This window comes from Nycticebus coucang, chromosome 16 (assembly GCF_027406575.1).
Source record: "Nycticebus coucang isolate mNycCou1 chromosome 16, mNycCou1.pri, whole genome shotgun sequence".
Lineage (NCBI taxonomy): Eukaryota > Metazoa > Chordata > Mammalia > Primates > Lorisidae > Nycticebus > Nycticebus coucang.
Window position 1 is genome coordinate 66,349,388 of NC_069795.1, and position 23,888 is coordinate 66,373,275.

Sequence of the window (23,888 nt, forward strand, 5' to 3'; positions counted from 1 at the left end):
ACTAAAGTTTGATATATACCTAATAGATCAAATTTGTTAATTACGTTTTTCAAATTCTCTAATACCTTATCATTATAATTATCTTGATTGCAAGTGAACTCTATAAAATTATATTAAAACCACAATCAGGGAGTGGAACTTTAAGATAAAAAAAATTATGTAGCAGGTAGTGCTAATTTTTTTTTAATTAAAAGGGAACAACTTCAATATGTCTTCAAATCCTGTGTCATCTGAAGTATGACCTCTATAAGGTCATATATGTCCGTCTCAGAGGTCTTGCTGGTATATTTTGAATTAGCATGTTTCTCTGTTTCCCAGCTGCTTTGTCAAGGACAAACCCAGAAATAGTCATCTCAGGAAAAATCTACAGGTTGGTAATCAATGTTTCTCAGTGCAAAGAAGAAAGAGCCAGGCCAGCCGCTTTTCCTAAGGACCTTGATGTTCTCTGCTAGAGGCAGGGCTGGCTAAGCATGGCCAGTTCTGTACAAGTTTTCCTGGGGACAATCTGATCATTACCATCCTATCAAAAAACCTATTACTCTCAGCTTCTGAAGCATGCCCTTGCTCTAAAATCCCCATGAAGAGAAAGTCATTCAAATGTAAGCTTAACACTTTCCCTCTAGTATTTATTTTTTATTTTTATTTGGTAGAACATAGTTAACTTGGATAAAATAGATCATACAAGTGAGATTTAAACACAGAGTTTCATTAAAGTACCATGACTTCTGTAACTGAAAACTGTTCTCGAGCTGTATGGATAGAAACGGTGGTCACACAGGTAGCTCATTTCCACCCACGACCGCTCCACTTTCTCTCTGAGTCCTTTTGTGTGCACGTGTGTCTCAAATCTTTTCAGACACTGCCAGCATGCTTTCTCTTTGATATAAGATCACAACGTGGAGCTGAGAAATATGGCATGGATCCGGGAAAGGCAGATGTCTGGGAGTGAACCGAACATCAAGAAGGACAGAGCATCATTTCTTCTGGGGGTAAGACGAAGACATTTTCTTCTTTGATGAAGGCCCAATTCTAGATATTTGTTTTAATAAAAAATAAATTCCTGTTATAATGGCCAGAAGAGATGCCTACAGCTCAGATGATTCATTTCTTTCAGATATCACAGAAACACACTGTTTTCTGCATGGCAATCTTTTCCCATCTCACCTCTGCAACCTATCGAGCTGGACTCCTGTGTGGCTTTGCAAGAATGTGGTACATCAAGTTTAAAGTTCTGGATGCTGCTGGGGGCAATATATCTCAGTATGTAGTCCTCAACCACCTATAATTGAAGCTCTAGTTTCCATTATCTGTATTAAATCAAAATGTCAGGAGTCCTTGGCTCAGGAAGTAGTATTTTTAACAAACCACTGTGATGATTGTTAGGCATGTGGAAATTTCACAGTCTCTAGAGATTGTCTTACCAAGTATCTCCTGATACTTGGCAATGACACTGTTACATACAAAGTTAATTAATGTGTTTCAAAGAATGATGTCACTCGTGCCTTAATGAGGATGCTTACATAATAGTAACTGGTAGCCATAAACTTAAAACTCATTAATTGCATTTCAAGGAATTGCATTCCATCGATACACTATTACTAAATCTCTTGTGCTTGATGGAACCTCTTAAGGCAAGGTTTTGACAGGGCTCTAGGTAACCCTGGTTATGTTCTTGGCACGTAAAATACAAACATTTCAAGATTCCTGCCTTCATACCATGTATTCTACTTATGTTAGACTTGAAACTATTGCCCCTTTCTAAAATTACATGTGAAATATTATTCCTATGCACTTTTTATAAGGTCTAGGAATTGGTCCATGGACAGAGTAAAAACCAATCAGTTGCTCCTTGAAGTGCATGGAGCCATTCATCCCCCTCCCCCGAATTGTCTCTGGGATGTAGAAATTCAGAGTTAGATTCCTCTGGTCTGTCTGTCAAGGCATCAGTAAGCATTTCTGTATTCTCTGTCATAACCCAGGTAAAGGTCGAGCTCTTTTCTCTGTTAAACTTAGTTGCCTCTCCAAATCCAGGATTCAAAGAATTAATGCAAGTGTTTTAATGCAAGAGAATTTATTCACAGAAAAAAACAAAAAACCTAGAGTCACAGCCTCTTATCTTATAGTCACTGCAACTGAGAAGAGCCTCTGCATCCTAAATGATAGTGAACTCCTCACATTTATACAGAATACGGTTGAGTGAAACCCTACTGCACTGGGCCCGGTTATAAGGCAAGCTGGCACAACTAGAGATCTACACGCTCCCTGCCCACTTATTTCTTATTTGCAACAAGTCAGCCCTGGAGGTTGAAGAAACCCTGGTGGTGGTGGTTGCTACAGTGAGTTACATAATGGACACTCAAAAATATCAAGTCCTTATCTCTGGAATTTGTAAGATATTTTATTTGAAGAAAGGGTCTTTGCAGATGTTATTAAGAATTTTGAGAAAAAAGTGATAACCCTGCATTATTTGGAGGGGTCCTGAATGTCATCACAAGTGCTTACATGACAGAGGCAAAGGGGAAGAGCACAGACCCCTGGAGAAGGAAAAGAGAGGACAGAGGCAGAGAGTGGGGTGCTGTGGACGCTGGGACAGCCACCAGAAGGTGGAATAGGCAGGCAGAGGGTCTGCCCCAGACCTTCCGGGGACAGTATTTCTCTGCTGGGTTTTGGACTTCTGCCCTCCAGAATTGTTAGCAAATAAATTCCTATTATAATTCCTATTGTTTTAAGCCAGAAAATCTGTGCTAGTTTATTACAACAACCTCAGCAAATGAATACCTACTATCGTGTGTGTTGTCTAGGTAGGCTGGCGAGATCTGTTTTCAGTTTTCCTTCACATGTCCATGCGTCTTCACAACATGGCTTCTATACATCTCTGTTCCTTGAAACACGAAAGAAACAAATATACTCTCTCTATGAGCTTCTGTTTTCTACTTTTCAGCAACTTCTGAGATTAGCTCTTTTATCATGTAAACAGGATATTTGGCGGGTACCTGTAGTCCCAGCTACTCCAGAAGCTGAAGCAAAAGAATCGCTTAAGCCCTAGAGTTTGAGGTTGCTGTGCACTATGACACCACAGCACTCTACTGAGGGTGACATACTGAGACTCTGTCTCCAGGAAAAAAAAAAAAAACACAGAAAAAACTCTTTCATCCTTTTGCCAGCATATGCTTGAACAATGAAAAAAAATTTTACAGAAGGATTATGTACTACTTAATCAAAATTAGTAGGATTTAAAAATAAAGAAGGAATAAAATATTTTCTTTTTTTTTTTTTTTTTGAGGCAGAGTCTCACTATGTCACTCTCGGTAGAGTGCCATGGCATCACAGCTCACAGCAACCTCAAACTCCTGGGCTTAAGTGATTCTCTTGCCACAGCCTCCCAAGTAGCTGTGACTATAGGTGCCTGCTATAATGCCAAGCTATAATAAAATATTTTTAAAATGCAAACAATGAGTTAAAAAAATTCTTTTTGGGCTTATGTGTGCCACTATTTCCCTTCAAAAAGTTAATGGTCCTAAAAATTGTGGTATAAAATGACAAACTTAAAAGAATTTATACATGTGTGCTCAATTACATAAGGCCACAATTTATTTGTAGTTCCTCCCATCAAGAGGTGGGATCTATTCCTAATCCTTTGGGCTAGCCTGTGATTTGCTTTGAATGAAAGAATATGACATAAAAAAATATATGAGTTCTATAATTTGATCTTCACAAGACCTTATGAACTCTTCTGTGCCTTTTTGGAACACTGCCCTGAGAATAGTATACAAGGAAGCTTGGAGGATGAGGGTTCCTGTAGAAAAGAAGAGAGCAGCCTCCCTCCAGAACCAATGGAGAGACATGAACAAGTCCACTGTGTTTCTTCGAGTCCAGTGGACTTTTCCTGTCATGCAACCACGTAAAAGAGCCTTGGTGAAACCAGCAACAGAAGCATCTGATTGTCTCACAGAATTATCATGTAATCTTAGACTAGTTTATAATGCAGCAAAAGATAGCTGGTGTGCTATCTGAGGAGTGTTTTCCTTCACAGAGACTTTCCTGAGGGAATTGCCTTCACCCTCCACCCGGAAACCACACCCTCTGTGCGGCCTGGATTCCACACCCCCCTCCTTCCTACGTCTTATGTTGAGTTTCTATTCCCAGTACCTCACTCAGCATGTGATTACACCAGGAGTGTGTTGAAAGCAGTAATTATGTTAAAATGAAGTCCTGGGGTGAGCCTTAACTCTCTGTGACTATAGAGTCCTTATTAGGTAAGGAAATTTGAACACACATATGTACAGAATGAAGATGATGTGAAGACACAGGCAGATGATGGGCCTATGGCCATCTACAAGCCAAGAGGAGAAGCCCGGAGCACATCCTTCCTTCTCAGTTCCCAGAAGAAACCCGCTCTCTGCTGACACGTCCATCTCATAAGTCTCACTGGGAGAAAACAGGTGCCTGTTGTTAAGGCACTGATTCTGTGGTATTTTTACAACAGCTCTAACACATAATAAATGCACCCACCTGCCCCCCACCCTGATGCACACACACATACAACTTTTGTTGCCTCTTTGACAAATACGTTGAAGTACTAAAGTAAAGCTGGTGTTGCTGGACTTGAACATCCCCATTTTTAATAGACTTGGCTTACTCTCAAAGACTACAGATTTGCTTTGCTTAAGACAATCGAAACTATATGCAAGAGACTCTACAAGCAATTTCCGAGCAAAGAGCTCCCCAAATATTTTGAACAATGACAACATAATTAGAAAATATATCACTCCCTTTGTTTAATACATCAAACAACAACAACAAAAAAAAACCTAATTCTTTTTTCTAACAAAGGTCATGGTTCTTTTATAGTCATATCTTTTAAAGCCTTCCCCTTATTTCTCATCTGTACGGTATGTGTTTTGGGGATGGCTCTGGTCTATATCAACGTCTGCATTAACCAGAGAAATAACAAGCTCTTGGAGTTAAACAAAGGTTGTGTGACAAGCATGTCTCAGATGTGTTTTATGAGTTCTGTTTAATCTTAAACAGCTCCTTCCTAACGATGTGCCTCCCCTCCACCCTTTATTCACCTTGTGTCTTATTAAGAAAGTAGAAAAAGAACTTTAATAGTGAGGAAGATAATGAAAAAAAAAAAACACAAAAAAGAATTTTATTATCTGAATTGATGAGAAAGGGAAGGGTGCCAGTTAGACAAAAACCTTAATAAAAGAAGAATTAATTCCTGCATTCTCAGGTGGTTTTAACTCATTGTTTCCCCTGCTGCCTCTCACAAGATATGTGAGGAAATGAAAGAGTTAGGGCTCCACATTTAATAATAGTTGTTTGTGAAAACATAGAGATACCATTTCCTGCCACTTCTCTCCCCAATTAAATCTCAGGGACATTATGGTTCCATTTAGTATGTATTTACAGTGATAACAGTTACTATATGGAAGATTTATGCCAGAGAAACCAAAAATGTGATTTTTCTCTAGTTTTCCCGCTGGTAGAATATTAGTTAATACAGCTCAGCGTATATCCCCTTTCCCTTGAATGTAGTTGGGGTTTATCTGGAAGAATCAGAGCCATTCCTAACTATGACGATGGCCAGCAAGGCTCAAAGAATATGAACTCGGGGAAGAATTATAATAGTAATTCTTTGGCCTACTCAGCCAAACACAAATCAATAAGTCTTTGTCTAAGTTAGAAGTGTCTTTCTCTAAATGCCCAGGTTAATATCTAATTGTCTCTATATGGGAGAAAATGGCAAGGTTGTCATGACAACTGGGTGGAAAGTTTAGCTAGAATAATGTTTTCCTTTAAAAGAATGAAGCAATTTCAAGCTCTTTAGTGCTATCTGGAATTATAAAAATTGCTTTATACCCCCATTTTTAGATTGCAGGAGGTGATTGATCTTTTTTCAAACTGGCTAAAAAATCCCTTAACATCATTTTTGAATCAGTGTTTTGCATTTTTTTTCTTTTCTATTCACTTATTATTTTTTTTTTTTAAGGAGTGGAATTTTCCACTCATGAATGAAGTAAATATTCCCCTTATTCTTCAGTTCACTGGACCTCTAGCACCTGATTAAAATTTAGCTACAATCCGTTTGATGAGTGTATTGTAAAACTATCTGGGAAATAAATCTCTGGTTAGTAAATGAGAAGAAAGAGTACTTTTGCTTTTCTCCTTTACAAGATAGAAAATGAGATGAGGATCTTAAAATTTCCACATGGATGCTCACTAACAAGACAGAGAAGCGCTGATCTTTGGAAAGAAACACACACTTCTCTTTTTAGTCTCTCCCTCTCTCTTTTAAATAAAATGCTCTGTCTTGCTTTATTTCCCTGAACTCTTTTAGTTAAAGTTACTCACTGTTGTAGAGTTATTTCCACAGTGTTGCCTCTTGTAATTGTTTTTTTGCCTTCTGGACACTTGGTAGGCCAAGTACTTTAGATAAAGCAACTGAAATGTTTGGAATCTTAACAGTGCTCAGGGATAGCCTGAGTGGAGGGCTGATGTTCAGGGTAGGTATCTCTGGAGATACTGAACTCAAGGTGATGGAAAATTTTTTTTGCAAAAATTTGCCAAAGATTTTGGTATCATACTATATATATCCTTCTTATTCAAAGGCTGAACAGGAAAGTGCTCAAAAAATGGGTAAAATATAGCCACCATGAAAGCGGCTAGAATTTCAAACCAGACCATCACAAGCTCTAGCAGGTGCCGGGCCTAGGGCTGGGGCCCCCAGTAGCAAAGGATAGAAAAGGGTTTCTGGAGAAACAACAGAGTTCTCTCAACAGGGAATTAGTGCAGATCTCAGTGCGGGAATCAGTACGAGGAGGTCCAGAATAGAGTCTCAGGGGCATTTGAGGGAATGCAATCACTGAAAAGGGCAATACGATTTTGTGAGGATAAAATAGAGAGAGAAAGTACCAATAAAGTTGATTTCAAGGAGCTGGCCACCAAACTGAGCTTTGAGGCTAGTGTACCCCACTCTTTGGATAGAAACTAGTAAGACCCTGTCAAGGTCCAAGTTCTAACATGACTGAGTTTTCTTGTGTTTATATCACTCAAAACCAGAAACCTAGAAGACATGTTGATTTCTCCATTTTCCTCATTCAATACTTTAGCAAGGCCTGTTGGTGCTACCTACAGGGGAAACGTTGTTTGCCAGCTTTCTCACCATCTTTGTTGACCAGGGCTCTTAAACAGCAACCCTGAGTCCATCTTTTCTCCTCACCCACCCATCCTCCACATACAGCCAGAATAATATTTTTAAAACATAATCCACGTCACTTAATTCCTCTACTTAAATACTGTCAGTGGCTTTCCAAAGCACTTAGATTATAAGCCAGACTCTAAGAAGCCTCCTGTGAGCTTTTCACTTTATAAATTTCCAACTTTGTTCTTAACCACGTTCCCTTTGTTCACTATGCTGGTAACTCCTCTCTCTTACCTTGTGTTCAACAAACTAGGATGTTGCTGGGCCAGCAAATGGGGCCCAGACGTCCAGCCTTGCAAAACACAGAGAATGGGTAGGTTGGGCGTAAGGCAGAACTTGGTTCCACTTGGAATGCGTTTTCATTTGCCCCATTACTGCCATCCCTGTTTTGACTCTGGAATTATTCTAGCAGTGCTATACCAGTACATGAGCCTGTGAAGTGATATGACTCCTGGGAGGTGTCCCCATAGTTGGAATCTGTTTACAGATAATCAATGGCCCAACCTGAACCCTCATATGCTCTTTAGAGTTTGGCACTAGAATCTTGGCACTGCCAGTCACTAACTCAAGTACAGGGAAAGACTCCCACTCAGGATGGGTGGACCACAAATGAAAGCAGCAGAGATCAAGGGAAGGAACACAAGACCCAGAGGAATCAGGAAACAGAAGCAAACATCTCCCCACTCCACCTGGGGCTGATGACAAAAGCCAGGAGGGCCCCTTTCCCTGCAGGCTCCATCCCTTTGAAGAAACTTAAGTACACAGCAGAGCAATTAGAAGCAGCACATGGAGAGCATTGCCAAGTGCCCCCCTCACTATCTTAATCAAAATATTTCCCTTTTACAAGGGCTCATTTAGAAGAGACGTAATGAGCTGCTGTCACCTCGGTTCTCCAGGGTTAGAGCTGTGTCATGTGAGCCCGCCGGCGTTCATGCTCCAGTTTCAGCCTCCTCTTTACTCATTGCCTAGAGTAGACAAGGCTGTCACTTAGAAGATGAAATATATTTGCAAATTAATTAACTTTGTCCAGCAACTGGAGAATTAGATTTCTGTGAAAGGTTCTGTCTGAGTGATGGATTCTCAAGACATTGAAGGAATTAAATACCACTTTTTTTCTCTCTCTCTTTACTTCTGGATCCTATGGCTATCTTTTTTCCACTGCCTTCATCTTTCTCTTATTTCTTACTGCATTTCACCTACAAAGCCAGTGGAATTTGCTGTGGTAGCTGATGACTCTTGTGAGAATTTGTAATCTCTATAAACTCCTTATCAATTCATTACAAAACCAAGAAGCTAATAGACATTAGGCTGAGGAAGAGTAGGAGGCAGCTGCCTGGGAACAGCACTTTGTAAAGATTTTCTTTCCTTGACTGGCTCTTTGTTCTGATTTTGAAATGCACACAGAGGAGGCCAGAGGAATGTAAAATGAAGACAAGGGTTTACAGAATCACGAATATGCAATGTGAGACCATTAAGGGGTTTTTGCAATTAAAAATCTTGGGCAGGGATAAAGCATTTTTCACTCTCTCCTGACCAGTAAAAAAGCACAACTGTACACTATGTCGGATGTGTTTATTTGTGTGCATTTTGGATTTAAACCAAGACGTATTATGAAGCACAGTTTTAATGATACTGCCATGTACAATCTTAGGGTATTACAGTCTTAATGAAGAGAGGTTTGAGTAAAGGTATTTCAAGGATACATTTACTCAGATTATGGTTAAAAATAAGTTCTCAGAACATAATCCTTTTCTTTCTCTCTCTTCTTGTTAAAATATATATATATTGAATACACTAAAGAATCATAACTATGCTTATTATCTTAAATTATTAATAACTTATTACTGGAAAATGAACAAGTAAGCAAAATATCATGGAGAGGATGGGTTCTAAATGGTGGTTTGTGCACGAGACTCATTTATGAACATATAACATATAACTATCAGACAGCCAGGGCGGAGAAGTGACACTGGTAGCTGAAATCTTTTGCATATGTGTGCGTTAAGTTTTTAACTTTTTGAGGAGAAGAATGAAAGGTATATAAAGAAAGAATCATGAAATCAAACAATCTACTACTAGAATTAAGATAGAAACTGAATTTGAGCTTTTGGAAGATCAGCAGCACATCCCTGGTCATGTTTATCCCCACGGATAAACAATTCTTCTTTTTTTTTTCTATTCCTATAAAGTCTTTCTCAAACTTAAGGGACATCCAGTCGTTGAATCATTAGGTGAACTTCTTGGTATTATGTTAGTCCAGTCTTTTAGGAAAATGTTTAAACAGTACCAAGAGTTATCTACTTCTTAATGATTGCCCAAAACAGAACTTAGGTAAGTCTTGCAGCCTCTCCTGAGCTGAATACAATGAGGCCACCCTAAGACAGTAAGTAGAGCTTTAAAATCACAGAGAATGGTTTTGTAGAACAGTGTTTCTCTGTGTCCATGTGGAGAAGTACATGAATGGCAGGAGAGGTGCGCTGCTAAAAATATCCCCTCTGGGATAAAGTGTGGCACTCCCATTCATAAGCTAGATATTAACTACCATTGTTTACATTAAAATTTTTTTTTATTAGAATTCGATTCTTACAGTATTTCCATTTAGCAAAATGGTATTTTGCCTTATGAAAAGCACTCTGAAATTTACTAGCTTGATATTTCAAAAGTTTTTCTTTAGTAAATGAATATATGTTGTTGTGCTTAAGTAGTCCGTTCTACCTCAGCATTCCAATAGTGGCAAGTAAGCCTTGAATTTTATTTCATTATCATCTGTGATCAGGTGTAAATGTAAGGCTTTGTAAATATTTCTTCCTATGTGTGCTTTCATTGTTAAGCAAATTTGCTCACTCTCTACCATGGCTGGTAAGCTGCCAGGTTAAGTGTCCCTGGGAAATGGGAGCATACTTGGGGGAAGTTCCTTCCAGAAAGGAAATGGAAATGGAGATGGCCCTTTAAGCTGATGAACTTGGGAAGGGGAAGGACAAGTTAGCAGATCAGAGAAGTGGCTTCTGACTTTCAGATGTTAGAAAGGTTGGAGAGAAATCTTGATTCATTAGAGATGTTGTCCCTTTCCCTCACTTACTTTCCTGGAAAGATCTGTGCTGTGAGGCCCTGATCCAATTCAGGGAGGCAGGTGCTGCTCACGATTGGAAATGGACTAGAGAGACGATCCTGCAACTGAGCTCTGAACCTCGCTCTTGCATGGGACATACAAGGGATCCAGATGTGTCTGAGGGTTGTGTTGAATTGACATGGGGGTGCTGAGAGGGTGGATTGATTACCCAGAGACTCAGGCTTGGGATGAAGGGGAAGCTGGCTAGGACACATCACCCATGCCATGCAGGACTAGAGTACTTCTGCAGTCATCAGTCCAGAGCCCAGAATGGATGAGGCACCTGCTGCTGAAATGGGCCCCATGCCTGGGTTTCAGGCCCCAGTCCAAATTCTTCATCTACTGCAGTTCTGTGAGCTCATAGTAAAATTTTCCTGCCTCCTGTCTTGGAGCCAGACACCAATGTTAAGCAGCAACAGGAGAAGGTGGGGTAAATTGTGAAAGGCAGTATTTATCTAACACATAATCTAGATATCCAATCTACACTAGACAGACTACAGGAGACAAGGGGATCATGAATGATTTAAGAATGCCCTCTCCACTCCATCCTAACCTCAGTCTACTGAACAAATAGAAGACCGGGAGAAATGGAACAATGGCAGAACATTAATGCCATTTCTTATTGTCGTCTGAGTAATAGTGTGTAAATTCCCAAGCCAATTCAACACAATGGCACTACTATATAAATACATACTATACTCTCCACCAGTACTTTTTTCTTCAAGTTCCTCTAATAGAACCCACTTCCCTGTATGTTTTGAGAAGGCTGTCGCCATTCCTTCATCACAATTCAGCAAAACACCATCTGTCAAGCATCATGTTCAGACATCAATAAGCAGAAAGAACCTCCTCTCCCTCTCCCTCCCTTCTCTTCTTTTCTGGATGACAGGAAGGGGAAGAGCCACCTGCACGCATTGGCTTTGAAACTGAAAGTGTCTTTGGTTTCCTCCTAAAAATTAATTATCTCTCAGGAATCACATCATCTTCTCCTATGGGCTGTTATCAATTTTTCTCCTCCTCTTCTTTTTTCCGTCTTGATTTTTGTGTCTTCTCCCTGCCCACCCCACCCCCCAACTCAAAGCATAAACTTTAACGACGACGAAATTTCATGCTCAGTCGACTTCTTTATGGCCACTTAAGAAGCATCAGTGAGGTTATATACCTGCTCTTGGGAGCAGGGCTGCTAGTTTCTCATCATGGTGTGGGCAGCTGAGAGGGAAAAGTGGCCAAGCAGTGGGAGGCAGGCCCTTTCCAGCCTTGGTATTCCACGGAGTACATGAGATTCTATCCCCGTGTCCAAAAGGAAGAGACAGTCACTTCCAAGCTTCAATTTTGGAGCCTGCAGCTCATTCCTTCCTTCCTTCCTTCCTTCATTCATTCATTCAATTCAAACCTTGCTTTATCATAGAATTAATTGCTTATTCTCTCTACTCCTTTTTAAAGATGACTTAGTTTCAACATATTGACATTTTGAACACAGTCCTTCCTTTCCTGCATCTTATTTTACAAAATGTCTCCTATCCAAAACTTATTTCTCTCCCTGATTTTTTAAACATTAGTGTACTTATTTTCATTTTCAACTTAGTCTTTGAAAAGAGTGTATGTAATAACCTTCCCATAAACAAGCGTGTCTCACACTCTAGTGGCATTTCACTACAGAAACTGATTTTATATGAATTCACATATTTGGATTCATCAACCCCTGGAAGTTGCAGTGTTGAAACATGCTAATTGCATTATGCTGCTAGCATCATGGTTTAAGGAGCAAACATACTGAGACTGTATTTCACTAAGAGAGGCATGATCTTGTGTTATTATTATTATTATTAAATCATAGCTGTGTACATTAATGCAATTGAGAGGCATGATCTTGAATAAGTCATTGAACCTCTTTGAGCCTTAGTACCCTCTGGAAAATGGACAGGGTCTTTTGCAAAGAGCTTCTTTACAGGAACATTGTAAGGGTTAAATGAAACAAGGTGTAAACTCTCTGAAACAACAATAACAAAACAACACAGTGGAGCAAAAACAAACAAAAAACCAAAGTCTAGCAAGGCAGAATTCTTTATTCTTTTGACCACTTCATCCATAAGAAAAAGCAAGAAACCACAAGGACAGAATCACAACTTTCAAAAATATGACAACTACTAATTTTTCAGATTTTGATTTTGCCTGTAACCTGACCTGGCCTCATCACTTCATTCATGAGGCCTAAACTAGATTTCCTTATTGATAAAAAGTAATTAGAGATATGATAAGAAGTAAAGAGTTATAAACTAATTACATTTTATATACTCTGTAAGGGTCATGTGACAACTTACAAAGTTCTCTCTTTTTCCCTGCTTCTATCTCTTGATACAGGAGGAAACTAACTAATAAAACAAATACAATTAATCAATTTGGAATTAAGTAGCCCCTGCTTCATGCCTTGATTTTAAAGATAAGTGTAGAAACAGCCTGAGGTAAGGACTCCGTTCTTAATGAGTCTACACCACTGCTCTACTCTGTTAAAAATTACAAAGCAGTATAATCTTAACAATTGTATGTTCTCTTAATAACCTAATACTTGAATCCCTTCTAGAAAGAGATCCATAATTCATTGTTCAGCTAGCTCTTCATAAGTCAATCTATTTCTTCCTTTTCACTGGTCTGAATGAAAATTTTCTTACATTAACATTCCCAGTAGTATCTACCTTTAATTCGACCACAGTTAATTCTACCATTTCTAATTCTACTTATCCTTTTTGTAGAATGGACTGAAAATTCCTATGTTGAAGCCTAAATCCTCAATGTGACATTATTTGGAGGTAGGATCTTTGAAAGGTAATTAGGGCATGAGCCCTCCTTATGAGGACATGAAGAGGCCAGAACTCTGTCTCACCACTTTATGAAGATACTCCAAGAAGACACCCATCTACAAATCAGGACAAGAGCCCTTACCAGAACCCAGCCATGCCACAGCTCAATTTCAGACTTCTAGTCTCCAGAAGCATGAGAAATAAGTGTTTGTTTTTTAAGCGCCCAAGTCTATACTATTCTGTTATAGCAGACTGAATTGACTAAGACGTTGGCTGTACGTTTAAATGTTTTATTGTGAGACTGATGGGTGAAAGCATTGATTCTTCACAGAAGAAAAGTGGGAAGTAAGAAGCACGGAGTTTATCAGGCAGGGAAAGCTCAATAATCAAGGTGGCGCTCAAACTGGGCTTGGACTAACATCCAGCATTTAAATAATTAAAGCTTAATCCAATACAGGGAAAAGTGCAGGAGGAAATTAACTATCAAACAAGACTTAGAGGCAGAAATGAGGGTGAGAGCCCTCACGGAGCTAACTGCAGAGACTAGCACTTCTGTCAGGACTGAGAATCAGATCTAACAATGGCAAAGACATGTTCACAAACTTCCACTTGGCCCACATACCCTCTCGCCAAACAAGAGTGCAGGTAAATATTCCACATTTTTGGAAGTCCAGAAATGCTCACAGAGAACCTTTCTGCTCTGTGGAGTAATTACATACAATACCACCACTGGGATCTGTAGCAGGCCTATATTTTCTCACATCAGGGGACAGTGAGGTTGCATGTCTGGGCCTATGTTCTCAATAAGGTTAGACAGTAATGAGTCACAGGTGTGGTTGTGGTGGTCCAGGAACTCCATGTTTTTCAAAATTCCTGAGAAAAGAGGAGGAGTAAGTTGCATCTGCTAAAGCAGTCCTCAACCAAAAAGCAGTGCTGGACCTCAGAATGGTAATGGATTTTCAGTAGCAGTGGCGAGCAGCAATTTGAGAAATTCAGCAAGATTTCACAGTTTCCAAGAAAAGGTATGCATTTTTCAAATCAGAGTGAAACAAAATGTTTACTGATTCATAGAACAAAGAGAATATCTCAAAAAAAAAAAAGTCAAAGTAAGAATTGCATTTTTTTAAAAAATTATTTCAGAATATTATAGGGGGACACTTGGTTTGGTTCCACGAATTGTACAGCTGAGTCACAGTTATAAGTGTGCACCTCACCCTGATGGTAGGCATTGTACCCATTAGGTGTGAATTTACCCCTCGCCTCCCAGCCCTCCCATGTGCTTGCTTTCTGTTGAGTTTTACTACTGAATGTGCACACGGATGTTGATTAATTACTTCTAATTTAATAGTGAGTATATGTGGTATTTATTTTTCCATTCTTATAAAATTTCATTTAGAAGAATGGTCTGCACGTCCATGCAGGTTGTTACAAAAGGCATTACTTCACCACCTCTTTTTTATGGCTAGTAATTCTTCATGATACACATATACACAATTTGTTAATCCACTCATGTACTGATGGACACTTGGGCTGATTCTGCATCTTTGTGGTTGTGAATCGTGCTGCTATAAACATCTGAGTACAGGTGTCTTTTTGATAAAATGACTTTTTTTTTTCCTTTAGGTAAATACCACTAGTGGGATTTTTGGATCAAATGATAGGTTCACTTTTAGTTCTTTGAAGTATCCCAATAAAACTTTCCACTGGCGTTGTACTAGTTAGCAGTCCCACCAACAGTATGTAAGAGTTCTTTTTTTCTCCACATCCACACCAGCATCTACTGTTTTAAGATTTTTTTTGATAAAGGCCATTCTCCCTGGAGTCAGGGGATACCTTGTCATGGTTTTAATTTGCATTTCTTTGATCATTAGAGAAGCTGAACACATTTTCTTGCGTATTGCCCATTAGTCTATCTTCTTTTGGAAAGTTTCTGTTCATATCTTTTGTCCCCATTTTTATGGAATCTGATTTTTTTCTTGATGATTTATTTGAGTTCTTTATAGATACTTGCTATCACTCTTGATCAGACGTACATCATGCAAATATTTTCTCCCATTCTGTAGGTTGTCTGTTCTCTCTATTGATTGTTTCCTTGGCTCTGCAGAACTTTCTAATTTAATCAGATACTATTTGTTAATTTTTGTTTTCCCTGTGATTACCTTTGGGGTATTCTTCACAAATTCTTTGCCTAGGCCAACGTCTATGAGAGTTTTTCCAGTACTTTCTTTCTAGAATTCTTATGGTTTCATGCCTTAGGTTTAAGTCTGTCATCCATTGTGAATTCCTATTTTAACACATACTCACTCTGTCATTCAAACCATTCTTGAGTGGTTTTGGCAATTTTTCCAATCACCTAAGAAAAGGCTTTCCAGTGAAATATTTTCCCCTCTAAACCATGAAGTGTGTGCTTTCTAAAGATACACAAAAATCTTACCATTTGCAGAATACTATAAAAAACTAACCTTTTGGCCCAATGTACAGCTTACTCCTAAAACAAGTGGTGAAGTGTTAAAGTCTTCAGGTTGACAGTTTGGAAAACTCATTGCAAAAATTATATAGAATGGTTTACTACACAAAGAAGATTTGAGAAAATAAATATTCCGGGATGTGATGAGTGCAGTTCCACTCTCTCTAACTTTACTAGCTCTAATATTTTGGCTATAAAATTAATCAATATCCTACTGGGATGATAAGTAGCTTCAAATTCTTTGGTGAATTTTAATACACAGCATAACACATAAATTTATATATTAAACTCAAAACATGAAACATCTTTATTTGCTTATATTTGTTTGTTTTCCTTAGTTCCTCCCCCCACCTATTGGCACTAAAGCATGTAAATATTTCACACAGCACTTAGTACTAAAAGAATACACTGACAACAGTTGGTATCTCAAATTATTCTGGATTCTATTTTGATTCTAAAATGTGCGGTTGAGTTTTTGACTGTGCTATGAGTAGGTGTATAAGTGATAGTAATAAATAAGGTATAAGACATGTAAAGGAGAAGACATTAGATTAGGAGGACTGACTTTCTAATCGGAGTAGTTATCACTTATTAAGTGCCTATTATGTGCCAAACACAGTGTCCTTTAGCCTCATTTAAACCTCAAGACAACCGAAGAAGTAGATACTGACATTGTCCCCATTTTAAGAAAGAGGAAACCAAGGCAACAGTGATTAAAATAGAACTTTTTGGAAGTTATCCAGCATTGGAGAGTTGGGGCCAGATTTCAATTCCAGGCAGGCAGACCCCAAATCCCATAGCAGCCCTGCTCATAATATTGTGGTGAAAAGCAAATGGCACTATATACACAAGACTGCTTGCTCAAAGACAGAGCATAAAGGAGTTTTAACACCATTGCCGTTACTATTCTTTCACTAAAGTAAAACAAAGAAGTCCTACAAGTGCAGGTCAGTTTTCCTTTGATCAATTCTTAACTGAGAACAAGTCCCTGGGCATGTGATGTTCCTACTCCTATACCAGGTAGCAATACACCTGGAGTGATTACTGGGGCAAGTCTTTTTGCGGCCTACAGTGGAACTTAAGGCAAATCTCAAGAGAGCTTAAGGCAAATAGAAAAGTTGCCTCCCAAAGCAAATAACGGAGTTGGTGCTCAGAGAGTACTAGAGAGATCTGTTAATTGTGAAAATACTGGACTATTTCTGCACCAACTGATGAGTAACTGCTGCCTTGAGCCCTAGTGTCTGTGTCCCATCCACACTTCTCTACTTTCCCCGCCCTTCCACAACCCCTTGTCTTGCCATATATCGGGGAGGTGTGGTGTGCAGGCAAGAACATAGGATGCAAAAGCAAGCCAGTCAGAGGGTGCATTCTCTTTGCTGTTACTTTGTCATCCTGGGTGAACTGTACCTCTTCATTAGGCCTTTATTTGCTCATCAGCAAAGTGGCTATGTAATAAGGTTTAATTTGGACAACATATGTCCAAGAGCTTTGCAAATGCCCAAGAACCACCTATGTGCCAATGATGTCACCATCATCACTATAGGGCACAGAGTACATCCTTTAAGGACAGGCACTTGCTTTATTGGGCATCATTTGGCTTCATAGTAAAGACATAAGTCTTTCTGACCTGTTATGTTTACCTCTGGTTCTAAGGGGCAAGATTAAAGGACGTATGGATTGCTTGTATGTCCCCCCAAATAATTTCCTTAAGAATATTACTATGCATTCTTCATACTAGAGGCTCAAAAGTGATCTAGGAGAGACTGCGAGATTGCAAATATGCAACCTGTTATCTGGGAGACACGTGCCAGTTGGGTTCTTCATCATACATTTTTATGTGGTGTTGCTGTAGCTGCTGAACAGCTGCTGTGCTCTATCCCAGTGGCTGCGTTCCAGTGGTGGGCAAAGAGGCCTCCACGTCTGCTAAATGTGCTCTACAGTAATTGCTAATTCAGTGTACTTGGATCCACTGGGATTGGAGGCACTACAAAAATAGACACAGGGAAGCAGGTTGCCACAAGCCAATGCTCTGAGTTTTGAGAAAAAAGGAGATCTCGTGAAGCAATTGCTTTCTAATTTCCCTAGAATTAAATTCAGTTCATTTCATTTCCGCAAAGCACTGTGCTTCATAGTGAAGAGACAAATAAAAAGAAATCAATGGTTCCTGTCCTAACAGAATGTTTATTTTAGTGGAAAAGATAGAAATACATGAACATAATTCCTTCACAGGGCCTGTAGCTGAGTGACCACAGTATGTCAAAATCATGTTTTGATGAAAGTGACTTTGAACACAATCTCTCAGTGTTTCCACTTGGTGATATAGAAATCATTATACTTCTTCTTTGCGCAGACACTGTCCCTACCCACCCATAAGCTCCATAGCCTATCTACCAAGGTATTGCTGGTGGTTTCCACGCAGTCTTCCAACTGCCTTCCCTGGCCATAGGAATGTTCTTGAACATGGAGCAGAATGATAGTGCAAAAAGTTAGTGCTTTCAGGATTAACCCACAAGTAAGGAAAGATGCGAGTTTATGGATAAATACTTCACATTCTTGCCTCTTCGTTGGACAATTTTGAGGAATATTCTGCATAGTCTCTTGGAGAATGCCCAGTAGGACTGACTATTGCTCATGGTAGTCAGATGTTCATCAATAGATCCATTATTAGCTTTTACTGACATGCATTAATCAGGGTCTGATATAGGAAGGACCCAGACTAAGACTTCTTTGTTACCTAGAATATCGTTTTTTCTTGTTCTGAGAATTTAAGCCAATGTATGTAAACTCCATGGGTGCTCAATAATATATCATTCTATACGTTTCTATGTTTCCAGTTTCCTAAAGTGTACTGTACACATCCCAGGAAAAGACGTTGAGTGCTGTGACTCAGTGTATGCTGCTCCTTTAGCCCTGATGAATTCCTCTTTGTGACTGAATTGTAATGCACCCAATAAAAGCGATCCCCCTAGTACCCCACAAGCATTCAGGGTCTGCAGATTTCGCCCTACTACCTCACGTTGCTTTTGTGTTCCAATGTGCACCTGGTATCCCTGTCCTCTCGCCTTTTGCTAGAGATTCTCCTAATTACAGATTGTTTCTTTGCACTGACCCTTGGTTTATAACACTTCCCCTCTTTTAAAATATCAATTCACCCTTCATATTTTAACTCTGACATTATTAGGAACACTCCAGCTCAAACTGGAACTGTCTCTAAATCTCTATGCAGGAAATGCTTCCAAGGTCATTGCTGTGATGTATTCCCCAGGCCCCTGCAACTGGGCAGGGATGTTTTACTTGATATTTGCTGGTGACAAAGTAAAGAGAAATTATGCCCATATAATTGATACGTATGCAATGGAAAAAATAAGCAAATGTTGTTTTTAGACAATCAGAGAATTTCTAAAACCTATTTGTGAGGGTTCTTTCAAAAAGTCACCAAGTGGGTGGTGTCTGTGGCTTAGTGAATAGGGTGCTGGCACCGTATACCAAGGGTGGCAAGTTCGAACCCAGCCCGGGGCCAAATAGCAACAAAAAAATAGCTGGGCAGTATGGCAGGTGCCTATAGTCCCAGTTAATCCGGAGGCTGAGGCAAGAGAATTGGCTAAGCCCGAGAACTGGAGGTTGCTGTGAGCTGTGATGCCACAGCACTCTACCAGCAGTGACAAAAAGAAAATGAGAATCTGTCTCTAAAAAAAAAAAAAAGATCATCAAGTAAAGGAGATGTTTAGTCAGAGATTAGTCACCACGGAAGTATCTGGTAGCTGACAGAATCAGGAAAATAGGGAGTAACTAGTCAGATAGGCATGATAGAAGAGAGTGGGCCTCCTGCAGAGCAAGATGGGGAGACAATAATGGGGTCCGGGTTAGAAGACGGTCAACTACCAGAAACAATGGAAAGAAGGAATACGATGATATCCTGAGGACTCTGAAACTCAAGATGTACAATACGACCCACTGTGACACTCAATGTGCTTTTTCATTGAATCTTTGAAAAAGCTGGTATGGTAGACATTAGAATGTTGTCTTTATACCTAGGGGGAGAAATTGGAATTACATTCACTCCTGTTCAGCTCAGAAGGGACAGGATCTACAAAATATTTGACACTATAGTCAGGTCTTTCTTCTTGACATCAGGCTTTAAGCAAATAGTTTAAAATCAGTCAAAGAAATCAGCCAGGCCAGGGTCCCTGCAATCAAAGGCACATATCTATCGTCTGACAAAAGTGAGGTAACCCAAGAATGGAGGCAACCTGGAGCCTACAGACGCAAAAAGCAGGCGCGTGTGCCGAGATAAATTAGCACCTGTTGGTTCTGACAGACGGGGAGGGCAAAAAGAGAGAAGATGAAATCTTAAGTCAAAGAAGACTCAAAATTGTGCCCTTCCTATCATCTCCCCACCTACTCACCAGCCACAGCGTCTGCTCTGAAACTTACACTGCTTATAAAATTAAAAAGAAAAAGTTAAAGGACTGATGAAGATGAAATCCTTTAAGTCAAGAAGACTCAAAATTGTGCCCTTTTTGTCATCTCCCCACCGACTCACCAGTCACAGCATCTGCTCTGAAACTTATACCGTTCATAGGAGTAAAGTGCAGTGCAATCCGTACGTCCTGCTCTCATGTGACGGTGAGCTCGAGCAAGGAAATGCTGAGCCGGCAGGGCTGGGGTTCAGAAGACTCCTGAGTCCGGGTAAGTGGGCGTGAAAGTGGCGTATCAGCATATGTGCTTCATCCAGCAAGAGTGGATAGAAGGTAATAGGTTTGTGGGGAAATAATCCGCACTACAAGATTATGGGCTCTGAGCTATCACTGACGATCCGGAAACCTTCGAGTACATTATTCACTAAAGGCAATGGCTGAAAATGCCGCCAAAGCCAAGAGACCCATGAAATGCTGAGCTTCCTCATAGAATTTTGTATGAACAGAATTAAAAGCACGACCTACTCTTGCACTGGAAACAAAAGGAAGAAAGAAAACAAAAGGCATGGTCCACTAGGACCTGAGGTCATCGTGCACATTTGCTCATGGCTTTCTGGACAAGATCCAGACTCATTAGCATGGTCAGCATGGAAGACTTCCCCTGAAAAGGAGGAGATTAAGTATCGTCCATCTGATGGCAGGGCTGCTGTACAGGAGATGATGAAAGTGCACTTTTCCCCTTTAAATTATGTTTAAATGATAACTGGACGGTGAATACTTTTGTTTCTGAACCTTCAACAACATCAGCAGGTGTTTCAAATTTAGAGTACTGTCCAGAGCTCCACATCCTGCAAAGTTCAGACTTTCATCCTGTATCTACACACTCCTGCATTTGTTTCTAAATCAAACAATAAGTGTTAACTGCTAGTTATATGTCAAGCGCTGGTGGGGTGTTGAGATGAGATGCTGGGATGCAGAGATAGGCAGGCTCTTCTCTCAGCAGGCTCACCTTATTTAAGGAGAAAAGTAAGAAACTACGTAATGATTATGTAGGGTGATGATTGCCATTAATTGAAGGCTGTCCCCAAATCCTGATGTTTAGTGAGAAACAAATCTTGAAATAATTAGGGGAAAGGTATAATAAAATGTGTTTTCTATTATGTAGGCTGTGTATGCTTTCCTTTTTACATTTCCTTTTCAATTACACACTGACTTTATCTAAGAGGAATAATAAAAAGAGTGAACAGTGGATTCAGGCAGCATTAAAACTGGCAGTTAGAATGCCGAAATACTTTTTTCTTTTTTTTGAAACAGTCTCACTCTGTTGCCCCAGGCTAGAGTGCCATCACATCATAGCTCACAGCAACCTCAGACTCCTGGGTTCAGGTAATTGTTCTGCCTCAGCCTCCCAAGCAGCTGGGACTATAGGCGCCCACCACGATGACCAGTTAGTTTTCTATTTTTAGTAGAGACGGGGATCTCACTCTTGCTCAGGCTGGTCTCAAACTCCTGAGCTCAAGCAATTTACTTGCCTCAGCCTCCCAGAGTACTAAGATGACAGGCCCGAGCAACCCCACCCAGCCTTAAAATATTTTTATCCATGCTGTTATATGAAGATTCTCTGTTCTTGTAGTTTCTTAAATGCATAAATTTGTATTTTACTTATTGCTTTCCTTACTTGGTAAAGTCTTATCATAATGTATGGCATTTGTTTTCTAAACGCATAATGCACTTTCGTTTCTGAGCTTATAATACCATAGATTTTACGGTCTCTGAGTGATTAATTTCTGAACTTTAACCTTGCATCCAAACAAGATGTAGAATGTAATAACATATTGCATTTTTGTATGTGCTTCGTCATGGACGATCATGCTTTATTTACTTAGCAAATGCATTAGATAAAACATAATTTTTTTAAACAGTGATGATAGTCATCCTAGAACCTACAGCTTAAAAACAAAAGTTAAAACCTTTCACTGGGAAAATCAATTAATGAGATCTGATGCCAATAAAAATCACAAGGCTAATTTAGAAAGCTTACCTTGTAATACATACTACACCAAAACGCTGATTTCAGACAAGTTCGATGAATCTTTATAAAGTTACTGGTCACAATTAATTGTGCAGGCCAGCCCATTAATATCATAAATAAATGTTGTTAAAATGATATAAGGTATAAATACACAAACTTCTAATCTTTCTTATAACTTCCGCTTTATTTTTATGTTAACAAATTAGGAAATAAAGGTGTTTAAAAATCGTCTCTATCAAATTACTCAGATTTGGAAAAACATTTCTGAAGAGATTTTGATAATTGCTTTTGAAATGAATCTGCATCACATGTATAATGTAGAAAAAGTAAGTTGTGAGTATTACATGTGTATGTGTGTATTGCACTGTAAATTTCTTTACTATAAATTTCTTCACTATAAATTTCCCTGCAGCAGGTTTAGATAGTAGAGATCACATTGTTGTTTTCCTCCTGGGTTTCAAAACAGAATGTCTCCCTTTTTCATTTCTTGAGTAGCCGTCTTATCTGCACTTGCAGCTTCACCACACACCCTCATATGTTCCCGTCAAACTCATCTTTAAAATGCATAAGCCAACCTTGACTTGCACTGAATTTTTCATCCTTTGATTTCTCATAAGATTGTTACTTCACAATGTCAAAAAGCCTTAAAGGTTTAGCTTGAATGTCCAAACTCAAAAGCTCTGTGCTAAGTTTGATCCTGAAACTACAAAATCAAAGGCCTTTCCATTTCAGCCACACGTTTTGCCTGTTGCCTTGCAGTGATAGAAGTAGCCATTAGGAGAATCTGGCTTTATCCTTTCCTGGCCAATTTTTAAAAGTTTAACTCTAAGATGACAGAAAAAGTAATAACATAGATGCATTTTATACTCATACAGATTCAAATGATGTCTATGAAGACACTTTCTCCCACATGATCGCTGTTTCTCAGTTTCCTTGGGGAGCCCAAACATGTTTCCACTGAGTGCAAAGAACTTTAGAGCTTCCTTTCGGAAATTATCTTCAGAGTCATCTTGTCTTATGAACAAGCAAGGACATCAACATTACTGGACCATCCGATGATATACTTCCTTGATTTGCTCCCTTTTCTCTCCCTATGCTTCTTCCTAGCTCTTTTTATTCTTTTCTTTCCTCCTGCCCAGACTGGAGAAAGTTGGAGGAGCCTCAAAGAGGTGCTGAACTGGGCCTGGCTTGATGCAGAAAGTAAATAACATAACAAAGTGTACCTGAGACAAAGCATCAGAATCAAATATCTGTAGCCATCATTCTGTTCTCTGTCTCCACTGAGATCAAACGCTTTTCACATTTAGCACCTACATGTGAGTGAGGGCCCATGAGAGTCGTCTTTCAGGGTTGGTTTGTTTCACTTAACATATGTTCTCTGGATCCATTGATACAGTTGCAAATGGTAGAATTTCCTCCCTTTTTGCACCTTATAGTATTCAATTGTGTATATGCACCATGATTTCTTTATCCATGTTTCTTTATCCAGTTTCTTTGCTGATGGTAACTTAGGCTGATTCCAAATCCTGGCTATTGTGACTAGTGCTGCACTAAGCATGGGAGTGCAAGTTCGTGTTCATATCTTTTCAGTACACTGACATGCTTTCTTTTGAATATATACCTTATATATATAGGGGGGATTGCGGGATCACATGGTAGTTGTTTTTTCAGTATTTTGTTGATTTTTATACATCACATGCCTGTATCAAAACATCACATGTACCCTATTAATTTCTATAACTATTATGGATCATAATAAAAAAAGACTGAAATCAACTATTGTTCCTAAATCCCTCCAAAGTAGGAAAGAATGAGTTTAGACCATGTATAAAAATAATTGCCTGATTTTAATGAGAG